This window comes from Pinus tabuliformis, chromosome J (genome assembly GCF_031772625.1).
Source record: "Pinus tabuliformis cultivar Carrire ecotype Pingquan chromosome J, CPIR1, whole genome shotgun sequence".
In the NCBI taxonomy this organism is placed as follows: domain Eukaryota; kingdom Viridiplantae; phylum Streptophyta; class Pinopsida; order Pinales; family Pinaceae; genus Pinus; species Pinus tabuliformis.
Genome location: NC_142295.1, coordinates 1,329,416,696 through 1,329,426,652, shown reverse-complemented (window position 1 = coordinate 1,329,426,652; position 9,957 = coordinate 1,329,416,696). Strand labels below are relative to the sequence as shown.

General features: G+C 34.9%; 1 pseudogene; it reads right to left on the bottom strand.

Annotated features, from left to right (window-relative positions):
* Positions 1-5,135: 5,135 nt before the first annotated feature.
* LOC149232221 (putative UDP-arabinopyranose mutase 2 pseudogene) lies at positions 5,136-9,471 on the bottom strand (annotated as a pseudogene).
* Between the last annotated feature and the right edge of the window lie 486 nt (positions 9,472-9,957).

The window sequence follows — 9,957 nt, the reverse complement described above, 5'->3', positions numbered from 1 at the left end:
TTTCTTCATTGTCTTCAGCTAGACTTCTTAGTTCCTCGGCTGCAACCTGAACCTCTCTAACAATGGCAATGATCTTTGCCTCTTCTTTTTTATTTCTTTTCTAAATATGATTCAATTGTGTTTTGCGACCCATGGCTGCGGTCATTCCTCTGTTTTATAAATTCTTTCCTAATTGCACGAGATTATCTTCCATATCGCCCCGAAAAAAAATATAATTTTCAATGTACCCCGTAAAACACAATTTTCAAAAAAAAAAAAATGTCATTCTCGACAAATCAACAATTTTTTTTTTACAAACAAACAAACTTTTGTAAAACCCTAAATACCCTTTCCCATAAAAAAAACCTTTTTCTTTTTTTTATAAATAAAAAATTACCTTCATGTATGAATCTTATTTTTCATTATGCTCATAAAACATTCCCACTTTTGAATTCACTTAAACTTCAATACATCTTCCTTTTTAAACTTCAACCCAGATAAACCTTCCAAATTTTGGGCGGCCGTTTTAAAATAAAACCCTTTCAATTAAACCTTGGCTTTGCCCATTTTAAAAACTTTGACTTCGTCTTCTAAAAAACCTTTGGAATAATGTTGACTTTAATAAAAACTTAAATTTGTTCGAACGCTTGGGCGAGTCACATGCGGAGAACGCAATCAGCGCTTGGGCCCTCACTTTGTTTTAAAACAAAACGAAAGCTAATGCTCCACGAACTGTTGACGGCGACTCCACTGTTGGCTCAGGACGGTGGCGACGACACATTCCTTTCTTTGCGGCGGCACACTAAAATTACTTCGTTATTCTCGGTCGGTGTGACTTAACGCTCACATGGTGCGATTCTGCAAGCAGGCTCTCTCTGTTTGAATGCGGTTCTGCACGTAGGTTCTCCCGGTTTGAAATCCCAAGCTTTAGCTTAACCTAGCTCCATACCAATTTGATGGAGAGACAGAGAATACAACAAATAATTTACACACAAATCACACAGTTGTAGATCTTTTGATCATATAAAATATGATGCTTACAATGAATTCGGTGAAGGGTATTTATCATTTTCCAACTAGCGACTTCCCTAAAATATTTTAACTTGCAACTACACACTAAAAATCATCTATCACTTAACTCAAACTTGACTCCATATGCAAACTCTCAACCCTTAACACTCAATTAACTTAACTGACTCTCTATGTTTAGCCAACTTACAATTTCTAAAAAAAAATCTAATAAAAAACTACATTAAGAGAGCAGTCTACTTCAGGAGAGATCCCAACTTATACGTGAACAATATCACAATGTGATACTAGGCCATATGAACAAGAAGAAGTCAATAAGAGAGGCAATTCGAGGTAGAGCAAAAACTTCTCTAGTCAAATGAATGAGTAGAGGATAAGGATGCGAATGAGTTTTACCATGTAACGTTAGTTGACATATACAGGGAGGGGTGAACGGTTGTGGTTTTGGGTGTGTGTGTTTCCTACGCCAGTTCACATTATTGCAGGGTTATATTACTAGATGGGAAGGAAATATTGAATCATTTGTACATGAACGTTGTGCATTCAGCTATGCATGCTCATTTATGGTCCCCACATCAAATCCATGAGTCACGCCAGTTCACATTATTGCATGGTTATATTACTAGATGGGAAGGAAATATTGAATCATTTGTACACGAACGTTGTGCCACATCAAATCCATGAGTTTTTCATATTGATAATCATGTTATGCTTTTGTTTTATGTTATCGAAGTATTCTCAAAGGTGGGGAATAGCAATAGCCTGGATCCTCTTCTGACCATAATAAGTGATGGATAAGACCATAATAAGTGATAGGATAATTTATCAGGATGAACTCCAGAACTCCAACGCCTGTTGTTGATGGTTTCAATGCACTATTCTCCTTGTAGATGCAAGATAATGATATAACAAAAACTAAAGCAGAAGAATTTTGTATTGTTCGAAAATGTCTCTAACGCAGAAACTTATTATATCATTCACAGATAGTTAGACTTGAAACCTTTATAGGATTCAAGCATTATAATAACAACGACTGTGTATCCAGCGTCAATGCTATTTATATAATAGGTCGATACGGTGACATCTATTATATATTGGGAGGTCGATACTATTGCCATATTATAACAGGTTGATAAACTCTGTTATGGACTGTGAATTATTTGGTTCGGATCAATTTTAGTTCCCGTTATTAAAACCTATAATTGAGAGATGCCCACAGAGAGAAATATCAAAGAGATTCTAATTCTATTTCTACGTTAATCTCTGGAAAAATGGGTTTCCAGTGGCTCTCCCGATTGACCTCTCCCAATATAGACTCTGTCGAACAAAAGAGTTGGCCAATATAGAATCTCGCATGCACGACCATTACTCATTATTTCATCATCTAAAATCGTAAGCATTGGTGGTTGCAGTGTTATCTATCCAATTGAAGACCCCAGACATGTATTGATCTTTTTCCAACATTCTTTAGAGCACTCAAGTAAGAGCTATAGCTAATGATATGCGCACTGTATGTTGCTACCAGACTTTACTGTATATGACCCCCTTTTTGAGCAAACTGTATCGAACTCAATTCATGATGCCATGCATTCCCATTGATCCTTAATTATGAGAAAGCATTCCAATTTTGAAGCATAGTTGAAGTCGACTTCAGAGCATTGATGAACAGGATGTAAAAGTACAAGTTGATTACTTCAATTGATGGTTATTTCTACATCAATGGCAGAATATAAACACTATTCATATTTTCTTACAAAACCCCTTGTCATTGTTGTCAAAGGGAAAGGTGTTGTTTAAGAGGATTGATACTGAAAAGAGAAGTAATTCTCACAAGAAATAAGATCAGCCTAAAGTTTAATTTTAATACCTTTATTTTTATCAAATTCAAAAGATGAGTAGTTTTATATTTCTATAAGTTTATAATTTCAATAAAATTGTATTGAAATCATGAGAGATTTTTACTTGAAAGAGTAAATTTATTTGCTTATTAACTGTTTCTATTTTTATATTAATTATTTAATTATTCAAATTCAAAAATTAAAAAAGAAAACTATAAAAAATGACTTAGTCTAATTTATAGACAAAATAACCATTTTACAGGAATTTACTAAAATACGCAATACAATTCAATATTTTTTATTATTTAAAATAGGTTTTTGAAGACATAAATGGGTTTAGCACCCTGGAAAATCCTTAGGGCACTAGAATTATGCAAATTAAACAATTTAAACTCAAGTTTTTAAAAATATCTGTCAGATTTTGATTAAAATTAACTAGAAAACATGTTAAAAATGTCATTTCATCTATATGCCTTAAAAAAATTGGATGTAAAGGAAAATGAAAAAAAAAATGAAATAATAAAGAATTTCAATTGAAAGTATTCAACATTTATCATGATTAAAATTAACTAGTTAAAAATGTCATTTCATCTATAAATTAAACTATGCCTAAAAAAATTGGATGTAAAGGAAAATGAAAAAAATGCAATAATAAAGAATTTCAATTGAAGGTATTCAACATTTATCACTAAGAGAACTAAGTTGGAAACACGAAGTGAAAAATCAATAAAAAAAAGTAATAAATTTCTTGAGATGCAAAGCTCTTTTAGAGTGAAAAGATATTTGATTCCTCTTATTAATTTTTATGAAATTTATGATGATATGTATGCACACATTGCTCTTCATTTTATATTTAAAAAAATATTTACACTTTTATTTAAAATATATATTTATATATTCAAAAATTGTTTTAAATTTTTTTAGTGATATAAAATATGGAACATATTTTCATACTAGTTGAGTAGTAATGGAATTTAAATTCAAAGTATTGCAAAATTTAAAATTCAAGTTTAAATTTAAATTATCTCAATATGTGATTTAAAAAAATAGAAACACGTAGTTTGCAAGTAGAAAATAAGGGAACGGCAAAGAAATTAAACATTTTAGGTAATGTTTTTAAATAAACTATATTAGAAAGGAATATTATGGGAAAAATCATGAGTTAATGTTTACTTGACATGACAACATCTCTACCCTATTGGGCTATATTACACATGAATACCATAAACCAATACCATGATAAATATAATTTTTATTTACAAAATAAAATATTACATCTTTTCCATTCTAAACTCAAAAATAAAACAATAATATACAAATCAAAATATTATAACTAAATAACCATCCAAAAGCACATTAACTAGATGAATCATATCATAAATGAAATACTAAATAGATAAAAAGAAAATGTATCAATTGTGATTCTCTCAGTTTGAAACCAAACAAATAATTAATGCAGTTGTCTATACGGCTACTTTTTAAAAGTTTTTCCGACGAGTTTTTCTGATCTTGAATGATTGATATTCCCTCTATCTGAATTCAATTCCTACGAATACCATAATAAACTGAGGTAAATTCAATTCCCACGAATATCATAATAATAAACTTTGAGGTAATAGCCTCAAGGCAGGTTGAAAATAAAAACATATAGATTCCTCACTTAAAATATAAAGATATCTTTAATACAAAAATATATTTTTCATATATATAACTTCAAATTTAATTTTGGATTTTATTATGAAAGGCAATCTCACACGGGGAAAAAAATATTTGAACTTAGTGTCAAAGACACAGAATATTTGACTATATAATTCAAGAGAAAAACTACTCTCAATAACAGAAGTAGATCGATTTATATACTCGATCCATGTCATTGCATTTCGAGGACAATGTATTTTCATTTCGCGTAAACATTTAACCATTTTTTTCAACAAACAAAACGATCTGCAATTTATTGCACTCCCAAAAAAAACCTTAATCTCAATAGCGTAAATAGATCCTTGCAGATACTCGATCCAAGCATGCTACAGCATCCATATTCTCAGAAAGACTTGCACCCAATCGAATACTATTAAGACCAAATCAAAAACATATCCATGCAGATTCTCAAAAATAATTGCATCCCAACTAATGTTTCCCTGGATGTCAATTTAGCCCCTACTATTAGTTAAACGCATGAAAAAGAAACCAATAACTACAGCTCAACTAGAATAAACTGTGCATCTACCAAAATTCTTATACAAAAATAAGATGCTGACAAATGCAAGTAATTAACGTGACAGATCCTTGCTACTTAGCGGATGACTTAGCTGATCCATCGAGAATTACTTCAGATTCTGCAGCATGGTCGGCAGTGGGATTGAGCTCATCCCAAGCTTCAATCCAAGTGACCATGGCATCTGCTAGCTTCTGAAAATACGGATCTATTACTCCAAGTTTCTCCCTTACCTGCTTTGACAACTCATTGCAGCATTGCTGGACAGAGGTACATTCCTTTGGAAGTGTGTCAGATCGGAAAAATGGAATAATGTCCTCTTACCAGAATATTCCCTTGTACTCTTTCTTCAAATTGTTGGAAACCATAAGTAATTCCAACTAGCTGTCCCCAATATTCAACAGAAACAGTAAATGCTGAATCTAGAAAGCCGCTGCTATATTTAATGAAGTCGGCTGCTATATTTAAATGAAGTAGGCGGATACATTGACAATAGGGGAAACTTCTCCAGCAAGCCACCGACTCAAATGATCTCCAGAAACTTCTGTAGCATGTATATATATCTGTTTAATCTGTGAATGAAGCAAGCGTTCAGATGTCCTTGTGTTCAATAGTTCTGTGTTGTGTTGTGATCTGTTGAATGTGTTTCTTGTTCTATGTATGTGCGTAGATGCTCTCTCTCTATCATGGTATCAGAGCCGAGGGTTTCGGCTGAGTGTGGAAGAGCTGTGAGTTCGGAGCCAGAGTTTTGAGAGTTGAGGGCCGTAAGGCATTGGTCTGAGTGTGTTGGTGTGCATGCTAAAGCCTGTGCATGTGTGTATAAGCCTGTTCAATGTGAAGAAATATTCTGTATTTGTGAGTGTGGCGACCGTGGCAGAGAACGGCATTTGAGTAAGTTGTGTGTTCAGTGTTCTGTCTGAGTTCCCTAAGATTGACTGTGTGTTGTGAAGACTGATGTGTAGGCTTGCAGAGCCATTGTAAGCAAGACTCTGTTGTAGAGTCGAAACTGCCGTTGAAGGTAAATACGGTTCGCTGTTTTTTGTTCTGTCAACACTATTGCAGGGATCTACGCTGGTGTCAGCGTCGGAAGCCGAGTTTGTGAGCATTATCTGGAGGTGATTCTTTGTGGAAATCGTTGTTGCTTCGGCTGCTAGTTGGGCTTCTTGTGAGACATCAACTGTTGTGTTAAGTGTGTGCTATTCGTGGACCTATAGCAACCTGCAGAGGACTGAGAGAAGAGCGCCGAAGAGCACCAAGGCCTGTGAATGTCATTTGAGCAGTGTTATTGTTGTCAACTGTTAGAACCCAAGATTGATTTGTGTGGGACTGCGAAATTTAGCTTGATTGACTTTATGTGCGTGGAGAGGTTTCTTCAAAGCCACATGATGCAAAAGGAGTATGTAGCTGAGGAGCCTCCCAGAACAAATTAATTGGATTAAGGTAAAAATATTGCTTTTGGCCATGTGAAAAACTACTTTGTCATAAAGTTTTTAAATATATATATTTTTAAAGTGGTGAAGGGAGTTTATTAAAAAAAATTAATTAAAAATAAAAACGTGGAGGTTTGGTGCATTGAGGGAGATCGGTTGCATTGCCGCTACAACTTTGTCAACAGAGTGTGTTGAAGTATGTGTTGAATGTAAAAATTGAAAGGAGTCTTGTGTTGACTATTGTGTGGACCTAGTTGGTGCTGATTGGCCAGTAAAAAAAAGCTTGTGGGTTGGTATAGCCTGGCAGTTGAATTTTCTCAAATGGCAATAGTTGCAGAAGAAGATCTGAATCAGATAGAAGAATTGGAAGACACTGATGCAATACTAAAACGATTAATGCAAGTTCTGCCAATTTTCTCAGGTAAAAATTTTAAGCTTTGGGCAATTAAAATGGAAGGATTGCTTGGTTCAGTAGATTTATGGAAATTTGTCCAAGAAGATTTTATAAATCTTAATGATAAGCGTAGAAATGCAATAGCATTGTTTCTCATCATATCAGCTTTAGATGAGAATATTTTGTCTAATATTTTGTATGAATTTGGTGAAATACGTGATGCAAAAATATTTTGGAATATTCTTAAAATGAAATACAATATGGAAGGGAGTGAGAACGCTGAAGTTGATGAAGGTGTTGTAGCTAAAAGTGATTGTGTTGAAAGCATCATAGCTGGGATTAAGGCTGAAAGTATGTCTTTAGCTGACAATAGAGTAGCATGTGATAATGAGGAAATTCTCTGTGATACAGAAACATATGAAGTAAAATTTGATGACAATTATGCATCCCATGTTGAGTGGTTAAACATGATGCATGAAAAGCATCTTATTGATGAGTTGTTGTTTGGTGAGAAAAATCAAATGCAGGACAACATGTTTGCAGCAACAAAATTAACGAAAGAGGTTGAAGATATGAATCAACCAACTATGTCAGCAAAGAAAAATGAAGGAAGCAAAGCTCTTTCCAAAGAGCATGATGACAAATATCAATATGGTTCTGTTTATGAATCTAACATCGTTTTTAAGTGTGTAGATATTGACAGCCAAGAAGAAGGAATAAAAGAAAAAATTGCAAGCATTAAGGGCAAGTATAAGTCCCAAGAACGTGAAGCAATGTTGAATACAGAGAATGTGACCCTGCAATCAAGAAAGGAGAAACTCAATCACTATCTTATGATAAGAAAGGTGAAAATGAAACGGCACCAGCAAAGGAAAAGGAACAAGCATGGACCCTTTAATAAGAAAACAAAAATGAAATGTTTTGTTGTAAGCCTAGCTGAGACTTAGACCAGTAGGCATGACAATTAAGAGTATATTGTCTTGTTTATTGTGTGTAGTTGAAATTAAGGGGGAGTGTTGGAAACCATAAGTAATTCCAACTACCTGTCCCCAATATTCAACAGAAACAGTAAATGCTGAATCTAGAAAGCCGCTGCTATATTTAATGAAGTCGGCTGCTATATTTAAATGAAGTCGGCGGATACATTGACAATAGAGGAAACTTCTCCAGCAAGCCACCAACTCAAATGATCTCCAGAAACTTCTGTAGCATGTATATATATCTGTTTAATCTGTGAATGAAACAAGCGTTCAGATGTCCTTGTGTTCAATAGTTCTGTGTTGTGTTGTGATATGTTGAATGTGTTTCTTGTTCTATGTATGTGCGTAGATGCTCTCTCTCTATCACAAATTAACAAAAGGGTTACTGGCCTTGCTGTGCCAAATGTATGGCAGCCCTGTCTTCACACCCAATTCCAATTGGTCGCAGATGACCTTGACACACCATGTTGCCCACATATCGTCATACCGACTAATAGGCTGGCCATCACCCCTCAAGCCAAAATACATGGCAGGGCCAATCAAGTCCCGATTGATTGAAGGCCAAATTCATGCCACACATGGGGAACAGAGTACCCTTTGGAATTGTCAAAATTGCATCAACATATCTGGTGTTGCGTTCAGAAGGCTTGACAAGTTGTGTTGGGGCACCATGGTCAGGGATATTCATCCAGAGGCCATGAGAAACTGCAGTGGGTGTTCCATGGCGAAGGCTGGAGGGGTACCCACGAACAAAATCCGCGCTCTCTATGTATGGATCATACACAGTATTGAAAAAGAATGGAGTTGAGGGGGAAAGCAAATTCATAATGTGCTGCTGGAGAGCATTGATGTCATTGCCGGAGGGATCATTAGCAACGAAGCAGTCATCATCAATAGTAAAGATTATTTCTTCTTGGAGACCATGTAGCCGAAGCAACGGCAGGCACTGTCCTTGAAAGAGATGGGGCCGAGGATCCTCTCAATATCATTTCTGTTTTCACAATTATTTATGTAAATTTGTTTTCTTTTTTTGTTTTTTTTAAAGTAGGTTAAGGTTAACTCTGGGTATGGAAAAAGTTTTTTTTTTTTTTTTTTTTTTTTTTTTTTAATTAAGTATGTTAAGTTTAAGTGGGGTAAGGAAAAAGATTTATTTATTAGTGGAATGTTATCATTGGAATTGCTAATTTATTCGTGGGATGCTATAAATAAGAATTAGATGGAAGAATGATCTACCCATTAGTGGGATGCTATCACTATGTTTGCTAACCCATTAGTGAGATGCTATGAATAGGAATTAGATGAAAAATGATCTACCCACTAGTGGGATGCTATCACTATGATTGTTATTAGTGGGATGCTATCATCACAGTTAGGAATTTTTGAAATGTTGGAAAGCCATAATAAATGGCATGGCATATGATTACGAATTTGTTTTGAAATGTTGAAAAGCCATGATAAATGGCATATGGTTAAACAATGTAACGGTTCCATACTTTACAACGAAACTGTTACCAAATAACAAACGCGCATATGATAATTGTTTGCCAAAACCACATGTAATGGCCACGGTTTGTTATAACCGCCCAAAGCTAGCCGCGCACGCCATGTTTAGCGTTAACTATCGGAGTTTAGCATTAACCGTGGAGTTTAAAAGTAATGTGCACCAATTTTCACAAGGGCACGATTTGATCCCCCAACCTCCCCACTTCTAATACAATGCCTTAACCAATGCACCCATGAGTATGCTCTTGTAAAATTTTCCCACCAACTTTGTATTAAAGCCGACTTCATTCGACAATGGAGGGATGACGAAGAGTGTGGAGGAGCCGGCATGTTTCTCAACCAAAATTATTACTTTATTGCAGAGGCAGAACCGTGATAGTGCGAAACCATGATTCGAGGCCAGAGGCGGAACCATGATGGCATGCATTTCAAGACAGATTCTCAGAGAATATTCCTTGATCCCTGAAAGATTCCACGAGGAGGTAAATTTTCATTTCGTTTGAATGAAATGAAGTTTACAGACATTTTAACCGGAATTTCGCAGGGAATGTAATGGTGAAATCAGAATCACCATCTGACTAGCAAATTG